General features: G+C 36.8%; 3 long non-coding RNA genes across 3 annotated transcripts; 2 read left to right on the forward strand and 1 right to left on the reverse strand.

Moving 5' to 3' along the window:
- Positions 1-985: 985 nt before the first annotated feature.
- On the reverse strand, positions 986-2,989 carry LOC130988505 (uncharacterized). The gene is made up of 3 exons (XR_009090120.1): positions 2,608-2,989; positions 2,402-2,452; positions 986-1,381 (listed from the first exon to the last, which is right to left on the reverse strand). It is a non-coding gene; the product is annotated as an uncharacterized LOC130988505 (long non-coding RNA).
- Positions 2,990-8,146: 5,157 nt separating this feature from the next.
- On the forward strand, positions 8,147-11,001 carry LOC130988503 (uncharacterized). The gene is made up of 4 exons (XR_009090118.1): positions 8,147-8,353; positions 8,451-8,516; positions 10,090-10,165; positions 10,730-11,001. It is a non-coding gene; the product is annotated as an uncharacterized LOC130988503 (long non-coding RNA).
- Positions 11,002-13,889: 2,888 nt separating this feature from the next.
- On the forward strand, positions 13,890-16,744 carry LOC130988504 (uncharacterized). The gene is made up of 4 exons (XR_009090119.1): positions 13,890-14,096; positions 14,194-14,259; positions 15,833-15,908; positions 16,473-16,744. It is a non-coding gene; the product is annotated as an uncharacterized LOC130988504 (long non-coding RNA).
- The last annotated feature ends 8,455 nt before the right edge of the window (positions 16,745-25,199 follow it).

Consider the following 25,199-nt stretch of genomic DNA (forward strand, 5'->3'; position numbering starts at 1 on the left):
GACTATATAAAGTCAATAGATAATCTGGCCGATCCGCTCACTAAAGCTTTGAATCGAGATCAAATGTATAAACTGCTAGAGGGAATGGGTGTAAAATCCACAAAATAAGGATGATTATAGTGGTAACCCAACCATGATGACTGGAGATCCCAAGTACGTGGTTCAATGGGAAAACTAAGCTATAAGATTCCAAGTAGAACACTCAACTACTTGCATTCCCTAGAGAGCAACTGAGTGTCGAAACATGCTTAGTGGTAAGGTTAAGTCCTTGACTTTTAATGATTCCTAAAACACCTCAGGGAGGTTGATTATAGCAGGATACTCGGAAAAGAATCACCTATATAAGTGAGATGTGGGGGCCGCATCGACCTAACACTTATGAATCCAAAGAGCTGTCCAAGGCCCGCAAAGGATAAAAACGTTCCAGTTCGCCGGAGCTCGTTGATCTGCGGTGCTGCTACCTACGAGACGAAGCCGTTTCATCTTTGGGACGACACGCCAAACCGAGAGCACTACCGGGGCGTATCTCGTCTTGTGGACAGAGGACCCTCCTCGACTCCTTTGTAATCTCATCTCCTACATTTCTGTTTCATTGTAACTACGCCCGCGAGCTTGTATTCCAACAGGTTGAACAAAGAGAGAGAGAGGTGTTTGGCAAATGCAGAGAGACAGAGAGAGTTTGATTGAGAAAGAAAGAAATCTAAAGAGTGATCTGGTGTTTAACTGAGGTTTTCTATTGTTACAGAATCGTAATGTATTTATTCAGTAAATTATAGAAATTATTCGTATATATTCAATAAATTATACAAGTTATTCAGTCATATGTTCAAGTTGAACAACATTTTTAATTAATTTAACTGGGTTATTCAGTACATTATACACGTTATTCAATATTTTACGACCTTTATTCTCCACAATTGTTATATCGTTCATTGAAGCAACTATTCTAAATAAAATCATTTTGAATCACAAGCACCATCCGAAACAATGTTCACTAGCAGATATTTTACTGATAGATTATAATTCTACAATTTCACATCACAAACCAATGGAAGTCAAACAAAATCAATTGACACAAAATCCAGACTTTATTGTATCATCCAAAACATATGTTTCAAATGACTTCAATCATCAAAAAACTATAATTTTTTTTTATGGGACTCTTCCGTGCCCAAATTTCAACCTAGTAGCATCAAATTTACATTGAATTTTGGATCCTTGTACATTTCTCCAAAAGTATGTGAAGCTTTGTCCACAACGGCCTTTTTCGCCTCATTTTCCTCCCACGCCAAAATGGATGCACAATACCGTATGCGCATCCTTGAGAATTGTTGCGGTCGTTTACTAGATATGTTGCATTTCGAGCCCTGCGTGCCATCACCTATGAATGAACAAATATGATGTAATCACACATAATTTATATACATTATAGAGTAAATTAATGATCAATGATTAAATTTCAAACCTAGATCAATACTTTTATACACCAAAACAGAATCCATGATATAACGAATGACTTATACACAAAAACAGAATAATTGAATAATTTTCAAACTTAGTTGAATAAACTAATACAGTAAGTGAATTTTCTCCATAATTTTCTGAGTGTATTATACACGAAGCATAAAACTATGACATTCCTAAACCAATTCAAACTATTATTGAAACTCATTCTCATATTTTATTTAATGAACAAAATCAGACATATACTGAATAAAGTATATATTACATTGAATATAAGTTCAGAATTACTGAATATACACCATATTATCGAATAATTTATTACCAATTCGATATCACTTGAAACATATTGACTAACGTATTTATACCAAAAACAAAATATATACAAAAACAACATATATGTATAGAATTGATCAATGATTAAATTTCAAACCTAGATCAATACTTTTATACACCAAAATAGAATCCATGATATAACAAATGACTTATACACAAAAACATAATAATTGAATAATTTTCAAACTTAGTTGAATAAACTAATACAGACTGTAAGTGAATTTACTCCATAATTTTCGAGTGTACTATACGCGAAGCATAAAACTATGATATTCCTAAACCAATTCAAACTACTATTGAAACTCATTCTCATATTTTATTTAATGAATAAAATTAGACATATACTGAATAAAGTATATATTACATTGAATATAGGTTCAGAATCACTGAATATACACCATAATACCTAATAATTTACAACAAATTCAATATCACTTGAAACATATTAACTAACGTATTCACACCAAAAACAAAATATATACAAAAAGAGCATATATATATAGAATTGATCAATGATTAAATTTCAAACCTAGTTTAATACTATTATTCAATACTATTATGCACCAAAACAGAATCCATAAAGCACTTTTACATTTGTTCATACCTACTGTTACAGAAGTCTTCCTTCTTTTACTCGTTGATGGTGAGGATAATGCTTCCACAAAACTTACACAAAACCACAAAACACCATTATTCAACATCATTCCCATTATGTAAGATCCTCATATATAGGCACACTAAGATCTATTCAATATGTATTTTGGATATTTATTTTCAGACCCTCGAAAATAATAGAGCAAAGTAACTAACCTTCTTCAAAGTTTCGTCGCTGATTTCATGACCCAGCATCGACGAAAATTGCCGATTGAATCCAGCTTCGGTGACAGCCTACAGTCCCGACGGCGGCATCATTTTTAGACAGAGGCCGTACTGACGAGTGGATGAAATCAGGGCATGCCGCGACGCCTTCAGATGCTCGCGACGACCAGTTACCAGTCTTAGATCGTGGCGGCAGTCGGCGAAAGTGCACAGAAGCGCCGGACTCAGGCGGTGTGAAGAGAGATGAATTTGTGTCTGCTATAGGGTTTCTGAAGTGAGTGGAGGTGGTTTGCAAAAGTCGTGGGGAGGGAGAGAGAATTCCTTAATTACTGACGTTAATTTAGGAATGACAGTTCATTGAATAAGGAAATTGTCAGATACTCTTCGAATTTTTAATTGATTTTTTAGCTTATTCAGAAAAAAAAAAACGGGATTAATAATTAATTAGGTGTAATCTTGACCATTAATTTGTGCTGATTGCATGGTTAAGATTAATTCTTTAATCTTTAGACTAAGGGGATTCTTTGTAGATCCCTACCCTATATATACATATATATATATATATATACACACACACACACGCACACACACTGCATTATTAATTACAATAATTTATGTAATATAAAATATGTAACATACTATTATTATATATTTATATGTGTGTTTTGCATTTTTTTAGTTGAATTATTAATTAGAATTTTAAACATAGAATAATTTTATTATTTCATCAAGTAGTAGATTAAATTAAATTAAATATATAAAAATGAAATATATGTATATATATATTACTATTGTTTATATTATAGGGAAATCTAGATTGATATAAATAAAAAGATAATTTAAAGTATTAATTATTTTAATAATATGAAAAGAATAATAGAATTATAAAAATATATATGTACTTTTGAACATTTTAAAATATAAAAGAAAAAACACACAAATGTATATATTTTTTAGTAATCGTATTTAACCCCCAATTATACTCGCTTCCTTAAAAATGTCTTGAATTATAAAAGATATTTTTTTAAAACTTCAAATTATTAGGTTTGTATCAAAAATATATGTTCCGTGACTATTTTTCAGCCCTCGAAATAATGATGTGGCTGTGGCTTGTTGCATGCGCCACTGTGTAATTTTTATTTTATTTTTTAAAATAACATGACATAAAACAAAGTTGTTTTATGCCATATCATTAAAATATAAAAATCCTTGGAATAATTGAAGTACATGGAGGCGTATGAGTTATGGGATGTTATGAGGTGGCAAGTGTGGACAATTTGTGAGCAAAACATTACATGGCAACGGAGGAGGGTGCATGTGTTGCGATATGAGAAGCATACTTTTGGTTGCTGTGGTCATCGCTGTGGCGACGGCGGCTCAGCCCAATTTGCTATTCATTGGTCGCGCCCATCTGTTTAGCGAGTACTGAGGAATGGGATAATTTCCTCTACAATTTTTTGTGTTGGATAAATAAATAATTTAAATATCATGTAACGGTAAACTTAAACCTGCTCTTCGATCTCAAGCATTATCTATTGGTTTTTAATTATTAACTAATACACTTTGTTTATAAGATAAAATAAATAAGAACAGAAAACTATTTTCAAGTTTTTGAACATCAAGATTTACGGTAGATGCATTATTTTTCTTAATGAATGCATTACTTGGATTCGAATCCTATAGGAACCAAAAAAAATGTTGTTTTCATGTCCATTATTTTTTACAGTGCATACATCTATATCTATATCTATATAATATATAATAACAACACCGGTTTACCGTAAATAGTAACTTTTGTTTTTTTTGTTTTCTTATCCTTTTGTTTTTAAAATTTACTATTTATTAATATTTAATTAATTAATTAATTTGGTAGTTAGATTCATTAATTGCGGATATTTATATATGGCTATAATTTAAGGCATATAAATGTCAGTCAATACTAGGGGATATTTATATTTGGCTAATTTGTTAATTTATTTATGGCTAATTAATTAATTTGTTATATAAATGGCTAATTTATATTCATTAATATTTAATTAATTAATTTGATAATTAGATTCATCAATTACGAACGGATATTTATATGTGGTTAATTTAAGGCATATAAATGTCAGCCAATATTAGGGGATATTTATATGTGGCTAATTTGTTAATTTTTTATGGCTAATTTGTTAATTTTTTTTATGGCTTATGGATATAATTTATTTAACATATTTTTTACTTATTTTTTATTGATTGATTCACCAATAACGAAGCAATGAATATGTCCGTAAATAATATGTCACAATTTTTATAGAGTAAAATTTTGAAGTAGCCAAAATGAAGCATAAAACACAATTTATGGCCACACATTGAAAAAACACAAATTTTGGCCATTTTTATTGATTTTGACGTTTTTACCCTAAATGAGGCGGACCGGGTAGGATCAGGCACGCGGGTCGCGTGCCGGGTCGGGTTAGGCACTTATAGCACTAAAGTGCCAAGATTTTACTTTGGTTTTATTTTGGATTTCCGTTGGCAAGGATTTCCGTTGGCACTTGCCAACGGAAATCCAAAATAAAACCAAATAAAATAATCATTTTGGGCACTTATGGCACTAATAGTGTCATAAGTGCCATACGTTTTTTTTTTTGATCGGTAAAATTAAAATTTTATTAAGATAAAAAGCAAGGCACCAGGGATGCCAATCAAAACAAGAAGGAAAGATTGAAACCCTTTGAACACCACATGGTGAAAGGGATTCTCAACTCCAAAACTTTATAGACCTCATTCCAACTCCAAAGTCTACCCTTGATCTGTAAAACAATTCTCTCAATATCCCAAATCTTTCCTTGAAAACGACTCTCGTTTCTTTTTTCCCATAGTGTCCAAACCGTTCCCACCCATAACGCATTTAGCAATCTTCTTTCTTTCTTCTTTTTGGCAGCAGAGATGAAGGAAGTGTAATGATGGAGAGTACCTCTAGGATTTGCCGTTTTGATGTGTAACCATTGAAAGATTTGGTCCCACACCGCCGCAGCTTTCGGGCAATGAAGAAACAGATGTTCCGTCGTCTCCTCTCCAGCGACGCAGGCGTTGCATCCTCTCTCTTCCCAGCTAATTTGAATTTGTCGTCTTCTTAAGTTGTCACAGGTTGCCATACGTGCCATACGTGCAGCACAAATACAGAAACAACAAGATCATTTAAACCCTAAATGGAACATCTAAACCTCAAATGGATAATCTAAACCCTAAATGGAATATCTAAACCCTAGGGGGAAGTCTGCACTTATGGCACTAATAGTGCCATAAGTGCCATACGTGCAGCACACAGATCAGATCAGATCAGATCTGCCATGGCTGAAATCGAAGGAGGCGGAGATCAGATCTTCCGATGGAGGAGGCGGCGCAACGATTAGATCAGATCCACGATCGCCACCTCATCAGACCAGATCTGCCGCCGCCGCCTCATCCTCTACTCCGACGAATTCTGCCCAGGCGGCGCGCTGGAGAAAGAGAGAGAAGAGAGCGGCAGCCGCTGGAGAGAGAGAGAGGGAGGATCTCCTCCACCACCGCCGCAAGAGCTTCGACGAATTCTCCAAGCTCGGCGCCGCTGGAGAGAGAGAGAAAGGGGGAGATGAGAAAGAGAGAGGAGCCGCTGGAGCAGAGAGAGGGAGATGAGAAAGAGAGAGGAGCCGCTGGAGAGAGAGAGAGGGAGATGAGAAAGATAGAGGAGAGAGAGAGAGAACGGTAGAATAGTCATGACATACAAAAAATGGCCAAAATTTATGTTTTTTCAAATGGTGGACAAAATTTGATGTTGTATGTTGAATAGGGCCATTCGGCCCTATTGTTTCATTTTTATATGTATCTGGAATACGGAATCAATCTATGGAATCAATCTATCTATTTTTATATATATTAACATGAGTAAAATTTTGAAGTAGCTAAAATGAAGCATAAAACATAATTTATGGCCACACATTGAAAAAACATAAAATTTGGTCATTTTTATTGATTTGGACATTTTTACCCTTAATGAGACGGACCAGGTAGGATCAGACACGTGGGTCGCGTGTCGGGTCGGATTAGGCACTTATGGCACTATTAGTGCCATAAGTGCCAAGATTTTACTTTGGTTTTATTTTGAATTTTTGTTGGCACTTATGGCACTAATAGTGCCAACGGAAATCTAAAATAAAACCAAGTAAAATGGTCATTTTGCCACTTATGGCACTAATAGCTAGTGTCATACGTGCAACCGAAACAACAGTAATAGGATCAATAAATCATAAATGGATCATGTAAACCATAAATGAATAATCTAAATCCTAAATCGAACATCTAAATAGTGCCATAAGTGTTATACACGCAGCGGGCGCTGGTTCTTTTGGCACTTAAGGCACTTAAGGCACTATTAATGCCCTAAATGGAACATCTAAACCCTACGGGGAAGTGTTTAAGCTGGTTCTTTTGGCACTTAAGGCACTATTAATGCCATAAGTGCCAACGGAAATCCAAAATAAAACCAAGTAATAAAATGATGCGTATGGCACTTATGTCACTAAATAGTGCCATAAGTGTTATACACGCAGCGGGCGCTGGCTTTTCCCCGCGAGCGCGCAGCTCACTCATAAACTTCCAGCGGCCGCGCAATCATTCCAACGGCCAAGCAATCACCCCAGCGGCCGAGTAAAAAGGGCAAATTAGATATACCACCTAATTAATAGCCATATTTTGATGTTTTAAGATTAGGGGTCAAAAATTGATTTTCAATCTTCATTATGACCATTTGACTACATTGTTTTTATTAATATCATCTATAGGAATTAGTGGAGATTCACAATGAAATATGTCACAAGGAGCCTAAATAGGTGTACGACAATGAATGTGTAATTGAGCATAACATCAACGATTATACGTCAAGTAGGTGTTCAGTATATTTATTTTGATTACAATTCATTCATTATAAATATATGTATATGGTCTGTAACAAGTTAATACATCTTGCTAAACTTCTTGCACCGAATCATTCATCCATTATTTTACACAAAGGACAAAGATCAAAGATCAATGACCGTACGTAATTCTATTCTGGTGGACGTCCATTTTATAAAGTAAGTCACTTTTTATTTTAATTTGCTTAATATCTTCCGATTTTATGGAATTGATTTACATTTTTCTTTTAATTTATTGATGTAGCTGTAACACCCCGCCTATTTATATTAAATTTAGAATTTTTTTAAACTTAGATATTAAGTTGATTCACGCCGGATAAAAGAAAATGAATTTATTTTTTTAATTCCAACAATAATGATTTACAAAAATATTCGTAAATTTAGTTATTGAATTTATATGCATTGCATATTTATTTAATTTAGCAATCTTTCACGAGCTATTTTTTTCGAACCCTGAAGTATTATTACAGTCCCGATATATTATTTATGTTCCTAATAGCCACCCTATATCATGATTATTACAGTTTTCATTATATTTTATTTATTTCTTTTCCACTCACACTTTACACTACACTACACTACACGATATATTTTTTTTTCCCCACCAATTTCACCCACTCTTCCACTCACACTTATAAGCTGACCCACTCTTCCACCCACACTTATAAACTGATTTCACCTATAAAAGCCTCCATCCTTTAACGCCTATTCATCCCAAAATCAATTCTTCTCATTGAGCTTTCTACTTAATTCAGTTTCCCAATCTTGAGCTTCTTCTCAATCATATTCTACAGCAGCTGGTAAAGAAATTCCTCCTACTTTCATTCTTATTCTCCATTCCTACTTTGACGTTACTTTGACGAAGCTTCTAACTATAATCTGTATTCTTTTCTGCAGAACAATAGAATAATCTCATAATAATTTCATAAAACAAAGGATCGCCTTTTACTCAACCATCGACTGGTAAACCCAAATCTTTCATGGTTATATCAAACACAGCATAAGCACCTATTTCACAGACAGTAAATTGGCATACATATATACACAGATAATCATCCTTCATACCAGAGACTTATACAGACTTTTATTAACCGATCGTTTAAACAAGAAAATAGAAGAAACAAACAGAATGATACATATACATATACAGAACAATCTGCATAATTGCTTTATTTTATATTTTGAATGAAAGAGCCAACTTTCCATTGATTTGAGTGTTGGTGTAGCGTGAGTTCAGTTGGGGCAACGATTTTTGACGGCCACAGGCTGTCCGGCAAGGGGGGAGAGAAGAAGGCGGCGACGCCGCCGCTGTAGACGACTGTGGTCGGCGGCGGTGGTTTCCCTGCTGCTGGCACGCTGTCTGTGAGAGGAGGAGCTACGGCACGGCGGCTCTCCCCGCTGCTGTCGGGCCGAGGATAGAGAGAGAGAGGGTGAGAAGGGCGGCGGTGGTTAGTTTCCGCTGCTGCGGCGGCCGGAAATAAGCCAAGAGAGAGAGAGACTCGAGGGAGATGGCAAGGCACGGCGGCAGCCGCCTCATCTGCTGCCGTTGTCAGCCAGTTTGAGTGAAGGAGGGGGGAAGTCCAGGCGGACGCCGGAGTTCCAGGAGAGAGGAGCGGCTGCCTCGCCGGAAGGAGGAGCGGCTGCCTCGCCGGTTTGATGAGTGAGGATGAGGGAGAAGGGGGTGGTGGCGTGAACCGCGAGAGAGAGAGAGGGACGGAACTTTGGGAGAGAGAGATTGAGATATGTGATAGTGTGTGTGTGCGGCTGATAAGGAGAAGAGAGAGTGGAGGTGTTGGGCTAGGGTGAGGGTTGGGCTTGGTTGGGGAGTGGGCTTGGCTGTTGGGCCGGGGTTTAATTAGTGTTGGGCTGGATTTTTAATTAGTTTTGGGCCGAGTCAGTGGGCTTGAGTGTGGGCTAGGGCTTAGATGGAGTGATGGGTCGATTTTTAATGGGCTGGGTTCTTGATTTAATTTTCAATGGGCTTGCGACTTGGGCCGATTTTAATTGAGAGTTGGGGCCTTTGTTTTAAATTTTCACTTGGGCCGATTTTTATTTTTTTACAGATGGGCCAATGTTTATTAATTCCTTGGGCCCTAAATTTATATCAATTGAGTCAGTTTTATTTTTAACTTTGGGCTGCCTTGATTAATTAAATTAATTGAGCTGCCCTATTTTAATTAATTGAACTATTAATTAGTTTAATTAATTCAAATACTAGTTTTCATAATAATATTTTATTTTTATTAGTAAGTGCATATTTTAAGTAATTTCTTATTATATGCCAAGCATGATATGAATTTGCATTATATTTTTGCAATAAAAGTATTTAAGATTTAATTGGTTTTATTTATAATTCCAATTATTAAATAAAGATGAGTAAGAATATTGTTGGTGTACTTAACTCAAGAGAAATGTTTTCAATTATTTATTCATTAAATTTTGAAAAACCGGCTAAGTGAATCATAGAATATTAAGCATTACACCATGACTTAAGATTAGAATTTAAGGAGACCTATTGAGAATAGATTTCTTGTAGGCTTTGAGCATCAGGAGGATTAGCACTGCTATTCCGATTCAGAGATAAGGTTAAACGACAGGCTTTGCCTAGACAGGTGGGCTTACTTTCCAAATGTATGATTGAGTTATTAAGCTCTAAATATTTTATGAAATGAAAACTGTTTATCCAATAAATATTTTTGTGCACTCTGCTCTGTTTAAGGCTCGCATAAGTTAATCGATCGAGGTTCTCTTATGACCTAACACGTTGTTTGAGAATTGTGTACACCTATTAGCTGACTCGGTGGGTTGATCTCCATCGGGCACTAATCATGTATGAGGCGTTATAAGGGTGCTCGACGGGATGTGTTCCGGAGCATTGGGTCCCAAATGGGAGCTTGGCTGGGTTACGCCCTCAGTCCAAGTAAAGCAGGAGTAATGGATCCGTCGGTGGCTAAAAGGTCCGGGATCACAGCGAGTAACGGAAAGGGAGTGTGACGATTGCGCGCAATATATTAAAATGTTTTAACATGCTTAGAAGTTATTTTTGTTTTAAAACCTTCTAAGTCATGTAAAGTATAATTGGATAAACTGCTCTTATGATTATGAAATGTTTATAAAAATGCTAGCCCACTAAGTACATTAGTACTTAGCCCAAAATTACTTTCAAATGTTTTCAGGTTGATTGGTCGGTGCTGACGGAGCAGAGCTGAGGCTAGGGTTCAACTCCGTATTTTGTCTTCCGCTGTTGCACTAGCTCTTATTTGTCTTTTATTTCTCCAACTTAAGACTTTTATGTTAAATTCTGAATTATGTTTTCTTATCGAGCTTAAACTCTCAACTTCTAGCTCTATGTTATTAACGTTGGTTATCGGAAGCATGAAACCGAACTTGTGATCCTAAGGCTTAGAATGTTGTTGATTGACTAATATCACTTGATTTTTGTCTTTCTTCACTCAAAGGGCGTTCCCCGACTTTTTATCCTATTATTTGAATCCCACAAGGTTCTTTCCTTGTTTATTTCTATGATTTTAGTCGCATCTCGATTATAGTTTATTCCTTCAAGAATTGGGGTGTGACAGAATGGTATCAGAGCATGAGTTTCCTTTCATGTTTCTGATAACCATAAGCTTTTCAATGTCGAGTCTAGAATAGTATCTCTAGACTTCTAAGAAAATTTGTTGACCCTCAGCTCGCCGTCACACTGCCGCAACAAAAGGTACAACTTAAAAATTTCAATGATTTTAAATGCTTTCAAAGTTTTTAAGAAGTGCGCGCTTTCAATGTATGATGTTATATGAATTGCTTATCGCTTTCATATTGTTATTTTGAGCCTTTAACTCATATAACCAATGTATGTATGTATGTCGTGTTTGGGACTACCCGAGCCCTTAACGAATCAATGAATTTATGGTCGAGTTAGATTTCATTAATCTTTCCGGATTAAGAAAATTTTTATGAAAGGGGCATTTATTGTCCATATGTTTAAAGGTTTCAAAAGAAACAAATGATTAAATGAATGAAAAGTTTTATGTTATCGTGTTAGGTCCACTGCCTGTACGATATGAATGATGAGTCTCTTACAAATCGTTTGAGTACTACCCAAGGATACTTTAGAAATGTTAGTCGTGAAAGCTCCGCTTGATCGATTTAAGTAAGGAATGATAAGATAGCAACGTTTAACATAGATATGTTACAACGTAGAAGAAATGTCATGAGATTAAGGTTTCACTTAAGTTATTCCACTTAAGTTTAGATTAGTTTCCACGTAGAACTAGTCTTTCACATGGTTACACTATAGAAGCGATATATCTCGTATATATCTATATATGTATGTATGTATGTATGTATGCCGAATGAGTCTCTTTGTCTGCTGATTCTCGTCCGTTAATCAGAATGGAAGGTGCACCAAGAGGACGTGGTAGAGGGCGCGGACGTGGCCGTGGGCGCGGTAGGGGATTTGTACCCGAAGAGCCTATTCCACAAGTAGCACCAAATCGCACAGCCGAGGAAAAGTTTCGCAAGGAAAAACCCCCAACGTTTGATGGATTGGGCGAACCTGCGGATGCCGAGAAATGGGTTAGGGCAATAGAACGGATCTTCAACTACATCCGTTGTGACGATGAGGATAAAGTGGCATGCGCAACTTATCAGTTGGTGGACGAAGCTGACTTTTGGTGGGAGTCAGTGAGGCGGACTATGACTGACGAACAGTGGGAGAATTTCACATGGGAAGAATTCAAGGCTGAATTGTATGAGAAGTATATACCAGGATGTTACCGACAAAAGAAACAGAACGAGTTTTGGAATTTGAGACAGAAAACGGGAACTGTGACCGAGTATGATAGAGCCTTCAATCAGCTATCAAGATATGCTCCGACGTTGGTGGACAGCGATGAGAAACGCGCAGAGAAGTTCAGAAACGGACTGCGTCACGAGATAGCGATTTCCCTAGCAAGTCAAGGGGGTCTCACCTACGCGCAGACATTGAGCAGAGCCCTCACTATTGAGTCATTGTTGCCAAGGGAGAAAGGAAAATCCCCCGAACAGTTTGGATTTGTACCATCTCAAGATGGTAGTAAGGGAAAGAGAAAATGGAATGAAGGGACTGGTGGAAACATTGGAAATGGGAAGAAACCATGGACGGCAAATCAAAATCAGAATCAACATCAGAACCCACAACCTCAAGCAATAGTTCAAACTCCTTGCCCAAAATGTCAAAAACTCCATCCGGGAGAATGTCTGAAAGGAATGAACGTCTGCTATAACTGCGGAGAGGCCGGGCATTATGTCTCAACATGCCCAAAGAAGGGAGGAGGAGCACCCCAACAACAAAATCCTGGAAACCAACAACGACAAAACCAAGGTCCTAGAGGAAATCAGAACCAACCACGATACGCTAGGGCCTATGCCCTTAACCAACATCGAGCAGCAGGAGATCACGGAAACCTGGCAGGTACGATTAATGTTTTCGACATGTCGATTATAGCTCTATTCAATATTGGAGTATCCTATTCTTCCATTTCATATGTTGCTTGTAAGAAATTAGAATTTACGCTATAATCGTCCGTAACAACGTTAGAAGTTAGTACAACTGACGATGAAAGACTGCTACTAAGGACGTCACCGCGAATTCAGAGCTCGATATTGGCGCCGAAACATTTTGACATACTTACATGTTATTCTTATGATAGAAATTGACGCAATCCTCGAATTGGTTGACTTACTCAAGTGAGCGCCACGATACTTTTAACAAGAGAAAGATCCCTCTTCAATCTTCAGGAGAGGACGAGACAAGTTTCCACGACATAACGACGTACCAGAGTTTGAGGAAAATTTTCTAGTTTGCTAAACGATGTCGCGCTGTTAGGGAATTAAGTACGTATATGATTTAGTGCCGCACAAGAGTTGAGTGGAATGAAAGTCTAGTATCCAAACTAGATGACCCAGATATGCAATTTCGAGGACGAAATTTTTATAAGGAGGGAGGAATGTAACACCCCGCCTATTTATATTAAATTTAGAATTTTTTTAAACTTAGATATTAAGTTGATTCACGCCGGATAAAAGAAAATGAATTTATTTTTTTAATTCCAACAATAATGATTTACAAAAATATTCGTAAATTTAGTTATTGAATTTATATGCATTGCATATTTATTTAATTTAGCAATCTTTCACGAGCTATTTTTTTCGAACCCTGAAGTATTATTACAGTCCCGATATATTATTTATGTTCCTAATAGCCACCCTATATCATGATTATTACAGTTTTCATTATATTTTATTTATTTCTTTTCCACTCACACTTTACACTACACTACACTACACGATATATTTTTTTTTCCCCACCAATTTCACCCACTCTTCCACTCACACTTATAAGCTGACCCACTCTTCCACCCACACTTATAAACTGATTTCACCTATAAAAGCCTCCATCCTTTAACGCCTATTCATCCCAAAATCAATTCTTCTCATTGAGCTTTCTACTTAATTCAGTTTCCCAATCTTGAGCTTCTTCTCAATCATATTCTACAGCAGCTGGTAAAGAAATTCCTCCTACTTTCATTCTTATTCTCCATTCCTACTTTGACGTTACTTTGACGAAGCTTCTAACTATAATCTGTATTCTTTTCTGCAGAACAATAGAATAATCTCATAATAATTTCATAAAACAAAGGATCGCCTTTTACTCAACCATCGACTGGTAAACCCAAATCTTTCATGGTTATATCAAACACAGCATAAGCACCTATTTCACAGACAGTAAATTGGCATACATATATACACAGATAATCATCCTTCATACCAGAGACTTATACAGACTTTTATTAACCGATCGTTTAAACAAGAAAATAGAAGAAACAAACAGAATGATACATATACATATACAGAACAATCTGCATAATTGCTTTATTTTATATTTTGAATGAAAGAGCCAACTTTCCATTGATTTGAGTGTTGGTGTAGCGTGAGTTCAGTTGGGGCAACGATTTTTGACGGCCACAGGCTGTCCGGCAAGGGGGGAGAGAAGAAGGCGGCGACGCCGCCGCTGTAGACGACTGTGGTCGGCGGCGGTGGTTTCCCTGCTGCTGGCACGCTGTCTGTGAGAGGAGGAGCTACGGCACGGCGGCTCTCCCCGCTGCTGTCGGGCCGAGGATAGAGAGAGAGAGGGTGAGAAGGGCGGCGGTGGTTAGTTTCCGCTGCTGCGGCGGCCGGAAATAAGCCAAGAGAGAGAGAGACTCGAGGGAGATGGCAAGGCACGGCGGCAGCCGCCTCATCTGCTGCCGTTGTCAGCCAGTTTGAGTGAAGGAGGGGGGAAGTCCAGGCGGACGCCGGAGTTCCAGGAGAGAGGAGCGGCTGCCTCGCCGGAAGGAGGAGCGGCTGCCTCGCCGGTTTGATGAGTGAGGATGAGGGAGAAGGGGGTGGTGGCGTGAACCGCGAGAGAGAGAGAGGGACGGAACTTTGGGAGAGAGAGATTGAGATATGTGATAGTGTGTGTGTGCGGCTGATAAGGAGAAGAGAGAGTGGAGGTGTTGGGCTAGGGTGAGGGTTGGGCTTGGTTGGGGAGTGGGCTTGGCTGTTGGGCCGGGGTTTAATTAGTGTTGGGCTGGATTTTTAATTAGTTTTGGGCCGAGTCAGTGGGCTTGAGTGTGGGCTAGGGCTTAGATGGAGTGATGGGTCGATTTTTAATGGGCTGGGTTCTTGATTTAATTTTCAATGGGCTTGCGACTTGGGCCGATTTTAATTGAGAGTTGGGGCCTTTGTTTTAAATTTTCACTTGGGCCGATTTTTATTTTTTTACAGATGGGCCAATGTTTATTAATTCCTTGGGCCCTAAATTTATATCAATTGAGTCAGTTTTATTTTTAACTTTGGGCTGCCTTGATTAATTAAATTAATTGAGCTGCCCTATTTTAATTAATTGAACTATTAATTAGTTTAATTAATTCAAATACTAGTTTTCATAATAATATTTTATTTTTATTAGTAAGTGCATATTTTAAGTAATTTCTTATTATATGCCAAGCATGATATGAATTTGCATTATATTTTTGCAATAAAAGTATTTAAGATTTAATTGGTTTTATTTATAATTCCAATTATTAAATAAAGATGAGTAAGAATATTGTTGGTGTACTTAACTCAAGAGAAATGTTTTCAATTATTTATTCATTAAATTTTGAAAAACCGGCTAAGTGAATCATAGAATATTAAGCATTACACCATGACTTAAGATTAGAATTTAAGGAGACCTATTGAGAATAGATTTCTTGTAGGCTTTGAGCATCAGGAGGATTAGCACTGCTATTCCGATTCAGAGATAAGGTTAAACGACAGGCTTTGCCTAGACAGGTGGGCTTACTTTCCAAATGTATGATTGAGTTATTAAGCTCTAAATATTTTATGAAATGAAAACTGTTTATCCAATAAATATTTTTGTGCACTCTGCTCTGTTTAAGGCTCGCATAAGTTAATCGATCGAGGTTCTCTTATGACCTAACACGTTGTTTGAGAATTGTGTACACCTATTAGCTGACTCGGTGGGTTGATCTCCATCGGGCACTAATCATGTATGAGGCGTTATAAGGGTGCTCGACGGGATGTGTTCCGGAGCATTGGGTCCCAAATGGGAGCTTGGCTGGGTTACGCCCTCAGTCCAAGTAAAGCAGGAGTAATGGATCCGTCGGTGGCTAAAAGGTCCGGGATCACAGCGAGTAACGGAAAGGGAGTGTGACGATTGCGCGCAATATATTAAAATGTTTTAACATGCTTAGAAGTTATTTTTGTTTTAAAACCTTCTAAGTCATGTAAAGTATAATTGGATAAACTGCTCTTATGATTATGAAATGTTTATAAAAATGCTAGCCCACTAAGTACATTAGTACTTAGCCCAAAATTACTTTCAAATGTTTTCAGGTTGATTGGTCGGTGCTGACGGAGCAGAGCTGAGGCTAGGGTTCAACTCCGTATTTTGTCTTCCGCTGTTGCACTAGCTCTTATTTGTCTTTTATTTCTCCAACTTAAGACTTTTATGTTAAATTCTGAATTATGTTTTCTTATCGAGCTTAAACTCTCAACTTCTAGCTCTATGTTATTAACGTTGGTTATCGGAAGCATGAAACCGAACTTGTGATCCTAAGGCTTAGAATGTTGTTGATTGACTAATATCACTTGATTTTTGTCTTTCTTCACTCAAAGGGCGTTCCCCGACTTTTTATCCTATTATTTGAATCCCACAAGGTTCTTTCCTTGTTTATTTCTATGATTTTAGTCGCATCTCGATTATAGTTTATTCCTTCAAGAATTGGGGTGTGACAGTAGCTTATGATAATAACTTTTCTTATTTTGTGGAATTAAATCCATCTTAAAAATACATAAAAGTCAATCATAATAATTCATTTAATTAAAATTAGTTAGAGCATGGTAATTTCTATTTCATCCATAGAACTTTTACCATGAACGATGAATATGGAGAATGTAAGAGCTTGCAGTTCTGACTATCGTAATTCCACTTTTTTACTTTATTTTATTTCATAGATTTAGTAATTAAATATCTCTTTTAAGATTATACTTGGATGGAATGAAAGATTTTGTATTTATTAAATAATTATCAAATTTATTTGTATCCCGATATGTATTATTACTGGAATCAATAATACATGTTCAAATTTTTGTTGACATCAATGTGGACTCACTTTCCACCTAGGTTCAATTCACTCAATATTTATCACATTTAATCTTATTATTCTTTATAATTTAATAATGGGATATATTTTTTTTAATTAATATAAAAAGAAACACAACATTCAAAAGTAAATAAAAATAAATACGGGCCAAGCATATGAGGTGGTCACCTGTCCACCCGGGTGTAAATGACACTAGCAATAACACTATCATGTTATATAAATAACACTATCTTAAAATGACATTAACACTTTATTGAAATGACACTATCACTATATCAAAATGACACTATGTTGGGAACTTAATGAAATATCCTAGCCCTAGTTTTGATGATACCAAAATCCTTAAGTTTTCTTTGTAATAGACTAGAACTTTGTGAACTCAAGTGTTGGAGTTCTTTTTCTAGTTTAGCTAGTGCTCTGAAGACTGAAGACCGGAGGAATGAAGAATGAAGAACGAAAGACTGAAGACTGAAGACTGAAGAACTCGACTGATGTTCGCAATTAAAGGCATAAGTCAAATACTAATATTTGACTAGAACGAGTTTCTCAACTGAAGAATCAGTTATGACTGATTCATCTAATGCTGGCTACGTGGAATCAGCGGACTTATACTAAAGTCAAGTATCAGTTGACATTCTTCCTCGGACTGAAACTCCAATGTTAAAAGGAAGCCACGCAATCAAAGTACAGCCGCATTAAATGCAGAGGATCGTCCTTTCTCTGCAGAGCATTCCTTTTTGGTGATTACCTTTTCAGAGACGTCTTACCTCCTGTACCTGAGTAGCCGTTTCTCACCAAACAAGGAACCTCGAAGATTGAAGCTTCAACAAAATTCGAATTACTCTCCAACGAATGAATTCTTGAAGACCATCTCCGCCAACAGATCTATTCAAGACATCTCCTATAAATAGAGCTCGAGGATCACTTCAATCTTCACCGATTCAAATACACAAGCTGAAACGCTGCCAAATTTGCAACTCAGCCAATCAAAGCCTTCCAAAGTTTGAATCGAAGAAGAGAATCACAAAGACAAAATCAGTCCATTGCTGATTACATATACTCTTTTAGAACCTTAGGCAAATATTGTTTATCCAAAGCCTAAGTTACTGATTACAGAGAGCCTGTTCTATGTGATCTAGTTGGTAGTTTTCGAACCTCCTTTCAACTGAGCGAAAAGAGTGTTTTGAAGTTGTGTGGAGTTCATACCAGTGTTCTGACTCCAGAGAAATCTTAGTGCCCAGTGCGCGCTAAGTGTGTTTGAGAAATCAAACCCAGTGTGTTGGTGCTGAAACGTGTGGTTTCAGTTCAAGGTTTGCTGTGCACCCGTAAACATATGCCCATAGTGTTTGTCAGTGTGATCTACTGACCGTGGATGTGGAATTGGATTTCGAACCACGTAAAAATCCCTTTGTCGTTTATCGCTTTCAGTTTTACTTTCTTATCTGTGCTCAAACGTCTTTAACTGAAACTGATTAACTGCAAAGTGAAACATAAACATGACAACGTGTTAATCACAAAGGCTATTTCAAATGAAAAAGTTTTTCGCTACCCGTGCTATAAGTCTAACTGATAAATCTTCGGATAGTTAGTATGATTCATAACACTCCTCTGTTTTATATCTAAGACTGAAGCCTTGCTCATGTCAGTTAATGTCTTGGACTTAACTGATATCTTTTTACTGAAGAGAGATTCAGTATCAGTCTTCAACCTTTGGAATCAAAAGTTTTCCTTGACTATTTCTTTAATACAAAAGGTGGTGTCTGTTGTTTGAAAAATAGCCTATAGGTGTATTGTCGCCCCCCCCCTCCCCTTACACCTATTCTAGACCTTCGGGACCTAACACACTAATTATCCAGGTGTACTACAGGAGTTTTTGTGCAAGCATATTAATAATAAAGAATGGAGTGGTAGAAATTGAAGGAATGAAACCAAAAAAAAAAAAATAGTAACGCACAATAAATGATCACAGATAAAAGAAAAATGATAAAAATAAATAGGAACACACAATAAATAGAAAAAAAAAAGATTCGTGGAAAAAATAAAAAAAAGAAAAAAATAGAATAACAAAAAAGAAAAAGAAAGAAAACATAAATGCAAGTCACACATCAAGTAAAGAAACAGCAACGTAGGAACAACCGAAAGAAGAAAATTTGAAAGAAGAGAAAAGTAAAGAAAAATAAAAGAAAAAAATGAGAAAAAAATAAAATAAAATAAGTTTACCTCCTCCCGTGTCAGGGTTCCAACAGCACTAACCTTCTCTTCTCTAATTGCCTCCCGAAACTAAAACTCCAGAATGATCTTTGGGGGTTGCATTCCAATGCAACCTTCCATTGGAGATGCTTTTATTTAGATTATTTTGAACTTTTTCTTGAGGGGATGTGAGAATATACAGCTGCGTGCTTTTCCAATTTATACAAAAATAATGGCTTAGCTATGTAGCTGTGCTGTGCTTTTTCAATTTATAAAAAAATAATTACTGTGGAATTTGTTTGCTGATTTTGGATGCGAGAAGTTCGAGGCTTGATTTAGGGCAGCACATGTTTCCATCTTCTCATTTGGTTTTGTTGCAATGCTCTGGAATTGATTTTAGTTTTTCCTAGGATAAACTAGCACACTGATTACATTTGAATTCGACATATACATACATATACAATGATAGTTTGGGTTCCTGATGAATTTTCGTTTCACAGCACAACACAATCAGAAAAGCACATTTTCTTCAACCAAATAGAGGTTTATATAAGACTATTTGGGACTTTTTCTTGAGGGGGTGTGAGAAATGAGAATCTACAACTGCTAACTCCAATTATAATTAATTACACACTCATATATTACAGGATGTTTGATTAGGTACCGGGATGTTTGATTAGGTGAGCATCTTTTTCACTTAGGATAACCGACAACGACAACATTTGCACTTAAATTGTGGAAACTATTTTCAGGGGTGGGAAATGGTTCGGTTTCGAGTTAACAAAATTGAAATTTTGATTAATCGTAACCGAATTCAGCCGAGTTCAATAAACGTTGTCACGACCGGCCTTAATTAGAGATAATTAATCCGGGAAATCGTGACTAGGGAAGGGATTTAAGAAGCGGGGTTTAGAAAGGGCATATTTGACTCATTCATAACTCGATTATAGACATTAATATCTAGCATTAATTCTTGAAATAAAATTTAAGACATTGAAGCATTGACGCATATAATTAAAAAAAAATACTCGATGAACCCGAGTAAGCATTAGATATTTCTTTGAAGAGTAATTGGCATATAGTTATAGACTTGACTAAATCATAATCAGTGTTTGCAGCGGAAGGCAAGACTGAGATACATGTATGCAGACACATATCCTTTCTGAGCCTATTCTAAGTTCGACAAATGCTCCACTCAGCAACACTTCATCGTTCATCACAGCTCAACCTGCACATTCATAAACATATACAGGGCTAAGTACAAAAGTACTTAGTGGGCAGTTGCCAAAAACTAAATTATAAGCTTAACATTTTATCATCAACCACAGCATCATATAAGCGACATGAATCTTCTTTCAAGTTCTTTGCATACTATCATTTTCAAATTCATAAATAGCGTAAGTGCATTCCTCATCATCAAAAGTCATATCAATAAGCATCGTGTCGTGAGGAAGATCCTCAACGAACACAGGCATCGCGCCGTGAGGGAGGCCTCCCTCAGCGGACACGGCATCGTACTGTTGAGGGAGGCCTTCCCCAACAGACGCTAGCATCGTACCGTTGAGGGAGGCCTCCCTCAACGGACGTTTGACCGGCCAACCCTCTTATTGACTCACGGTCGCGTTGCATATATAAATATATATCCTGACAAGATAGCTATCCGCTCAGGAATCGATTTCGTTAACATCATCACATAAGCATTAGATAATAAGCATAAAGCATTAAAGCGTAACTCACATAGGCGTTAAATAATAAGCGTAAAGCATTAAAGCGTAACAAAGCGTGAACCACATAGGCGCGTAACAAAGCGTAACTCACTTAAGCATAAATCACTTAAAAGCGTAACAAAGCATAAATAATAAATAATAAAAATTTAAGTCGTAATTAAGCGTAAATAGCATAGCGTATATTATTAAAGCGTGACAAGCGTAGATAATAAAGAGAAATAAAGTTTTAACTCATTTAAGCATAATAAAGTAAATAGCATAGTGTAAATTATTAAAGCGTAACAAAGCATAAATTACATAGGCGTAAATAGTATAAACAGCATAGCGTAAATCATTTAGCGTGAAGCATAATAAAGCTTAACTCATTTAGGCATAATAAAGCATAAAACTTGCATAGTTCTTTAATAGCATTTTATCTTACGCGTAAGAAATTGCCCACCTGAATAGCAGACTCACGGTTTAGCTCTAACTCTGGTGCTTGACCTTTAATCCGAGAAAATAAAATAAGATTCTAATTCTCGAAAAATCTCAATAAATGAGGATGCGTGAAATGATTATGCATGACTCATATTCCTTTAATTAAAATATGAGATGCTAATCATATTTAAGGAATTAAAGCTCGTCTTATGAGGTCGGATTATTAATCTTTAATAATCTACTCATCTTAAAATAATCTAATTCACTTACTAATTAATAATTAGTAAGTCTTAAAATTTTCTCTAATTAAACTTAATAGAATAATTATGAAGGCCCAATAAAATAATCAAGGCCCAATAGGAATTTAATTCGAGCCCAAATGAATAAATTCAAAGCCCAATGCATAAATAACATTAGGCCCAACAAATTAAATGAACTAGGCCCAATTGAGAAAGCCCAAAATCCTCCCCATAAGTCCTCACTCTCGGTTCTCTCTCTATCATCTCTCACGCCTCTCTATCTCTCTTTCTCTCTACCGACAATTCTCCTCTTTCTCTCCCTTTTATCTTTATTAAAGCTAATCTCTTTCTATATCTTTATTAAAGCAAAACCTTCATTTTCTTTTTTTATTATCAAACCGCACGCTCCCTCTAAATTATCGAGAAAAGAACGAACGCTGCTCATCTCTCTCTCTCGCTCAACAGCCGCTCGGCTCTCTTTCTCAAATCAAGACATCGCCGTCCGCGTCTTGGCCCTTTCAGTCGCCGGCGAGGTCGCCGCCGAATCTCCCTCGACAAACTCTCTTCCTCCTCTCGCCTATCACGCTTCCTTCGGTTCTCTCTCTCTCGATCTGTATCCAAGCCGAGGAGTCCACCGCCGCTGCAACTGGATTCCGACGACTGTAGACATCGTTCGAGCCACGCCGTTGCTGTCGTTCTCGGGCTCCGATGAGGCCGTAGGAGGTTGCCGTTTCCAGCGTTTCTCCGGGTTTTGAAGCCGAAGAGAGCTCCATCGTCGCTGTCATCTCTTCGAAGCTGAGCGCGTTTTGCTGAGGTTGGGCGGATGAAGGTAAGTCGCCGTTGCTTAATTTGGAGTCCGGCGAGCGGTCGCCGCCTCCCTCCACGATGCCGCTGCTGTTATTTCTCAGATTCTGCCGAGGTAGCAAGAGCGTCATCATCGTCGTCTCGGTTCGACCGAACAGGGCCGTGTCCCTTCTTCCTAAAAACTAAATTCGAAGCTTGTCTACTTGAAGTTTCAGTTCTCTATATTGTTTATGCAAGGCTAGTGGCGTGTTCTTTTGGTTCTCATGCTATTTAGTATATCTTGATGCATTTGCCTTGTTTAAGGATTCTAGTCTGATGATTCTATAGCAGAAATATGCCATTAATTAATATCTCAGTACTTCTTATACTAAAACATAGATTTTGTTGGGATGTGAATGCGAAGCATGTAAATGGAGAGAGTAAACTGGGATAATAATTACCTTGAATGATGCTTGGTTGATGTTCTGCTATGTTATGAATGGTGATCTTGCTTCGTTTAAAATCCTTTGCAGCTGCTAAGGATTTTAGGTAAGTGAGGATGCCTTTTAAAGGGAGTAAATACTGAACTTAAGGAGAGGCTGATAGTGTGAAAAGATGGTGAATAGTGCGGCTAAATTGAGGCGTGGTTGAAGAATTTAAGTGATGAGATTTTCTGCTGACAATAGAGATTTGTCTGTTGAAATTTTTCTTTGACTATGTAGAGTGGAAAAATAAAAGCTAAGCACGAGTGAGAATAGAGTGGCTGAGGGAGCACAGCGTGCTAAATTTAATACACGGAAAAATATCTAAATTAATAACGTGGATTTAATTCTTCACAAGCCGGAATAAATTCACGACTCGAGAAATAAAAATAGAAAAATAATTCTATTGTGATTAATAAATAACATGACTTACCTAAGTCAGTTATGAATCTGAAATGAATAATTATTGGTTTACTCAATAATTCTGATCGCGGTTTTACTCACGCGAAGCTAACTGGCTTAGTGAAAAAAAATAATAATAATCCTGCTTCAATTAGAATATAATCCAGTGTCATAAGCTGAATTTAAATCATAAATAATTACTGGGCTTGATTTACTGAAAGATTAAATAATAATTATCGTATTATTGGATTTAAATATAATAAAAGAGCGGGCTACTACATACTACCCCTCTTAACAAAAATTTTGTCCCGAAATTTGCATACTCCGAGATGCTTAAGGTAACTAATTTGTCCCTTATCTTCTACACTTCTTGATCGCAAATTATTTCAAGTATCTCGATCATTTTGAGTTCTTCCGGTATGGCATTATGGTTTCTGCGATTGTTATTGCTTCTCACAGAGCGACCCCTCTTAGGCGGTATTCTGATAGCAGGGATGTGTCAATTAGTACACTCTAGCATAATCTAATACAAGCCTTAAAAGAATTCTTGTAAGGTCAACTTATTATAACTTGTAAACAAGTCATGACTTCAATGACAACATTGATGTAATAAGCTTTAAGGGTCATTAGCATCTCAAATCCATGAGTCATAAAAATTCTTAAGCATATAATATCACATCATCTAAATTGGATACTTAGGCATAAGTCATGGAGATTTATAGCGGCTATAAAATCACGAGTTTAAAAATTTATTCTATACGTATCACTTATCTTGTTGTCCTCACTATAGTCACCAAGAGATACAGTCGAATTTCTTGTATGTTTGCTTCTATGTTCTGTCGTAGTGGTGATCTCATATCTTAATAGCTCTATGTTCATAGGGACTCTTACCATAGGCATACTTAACCGTGCTTGCGTAAATCATTTCCTTCAAACATAACATAGCTATTGACAGTTACACACTTTGTTATTACGATAATTCGCACTTTTCGTAAACATTAACTGAAAACATGGAAGAGCTTACCATTCTGCTTCGTTGAGTGTGATGCGATGAAGTGCTGAGCTTTGTCGATTGAACTCTAGACACTTTAGTGTTCCATTCTAAGTTTGGCTTAAATAAACTCTTAGACTCAGAGCAAACGAACTGCTCTGATACCATTCTGTCACGACCGGCCTTAATTAGAGATAATTAATCTGGGAAATCGTGACTAGGGAAGGGATTTAAGAAGCGGGGTTTAGAAAGGGCATATTTGACTCATTCATAACTCGATTATAGACATTAATATCTAGCATTAATTCTTGAAATAAAATTTAAGACATTGAAGCATTGACGCATATAATTAAAAAAAAAATACTCGATGAACCCGAGTAAGCATTAGATATTTCTTTGAAGAGTAATTGGCATATAGTTATAGACTTGACTAAATCATAATCAGTGTTTGCAGCGGAAGGCAAGACTGAGATACATGTATGCAGACACATATCCTTTCTGAGCCTATTCTAAGTTCGACAAAAGCTCCACTCAGCAACACTTCATCGTTCATCACAGCTCAACCTGCACATTCATAAACATATGCAGGGCTAAGTACAAAAGTACTTAGTGGGCAGTTGCCAAAAACTAAATTATAAGCTTAACATTTTATCATCAACCACAGCATCATATAAGCGACATGAATCTTCTTTCAAGTTCTTTGCATACTATCATTTTCAAATTCAT

Source organism: Salvia miltiorrhiza, chromosome 6 (genome assembly GCF_028751815.1).
Source record: "Salvia miltiorrhiza cultivar Shanhuang (shh) chromosome 6, IMPLAD_Smil_shh, whole genome shotgun sequence".
In the NCBI taxonomy this organism is placed as follows: Eukaryota; Viridiplantae; Streptophyta; class Magnoliopsida; order Lamiales; family Lamiaceae; genus Salvia; species Salvia miltiorrhiza.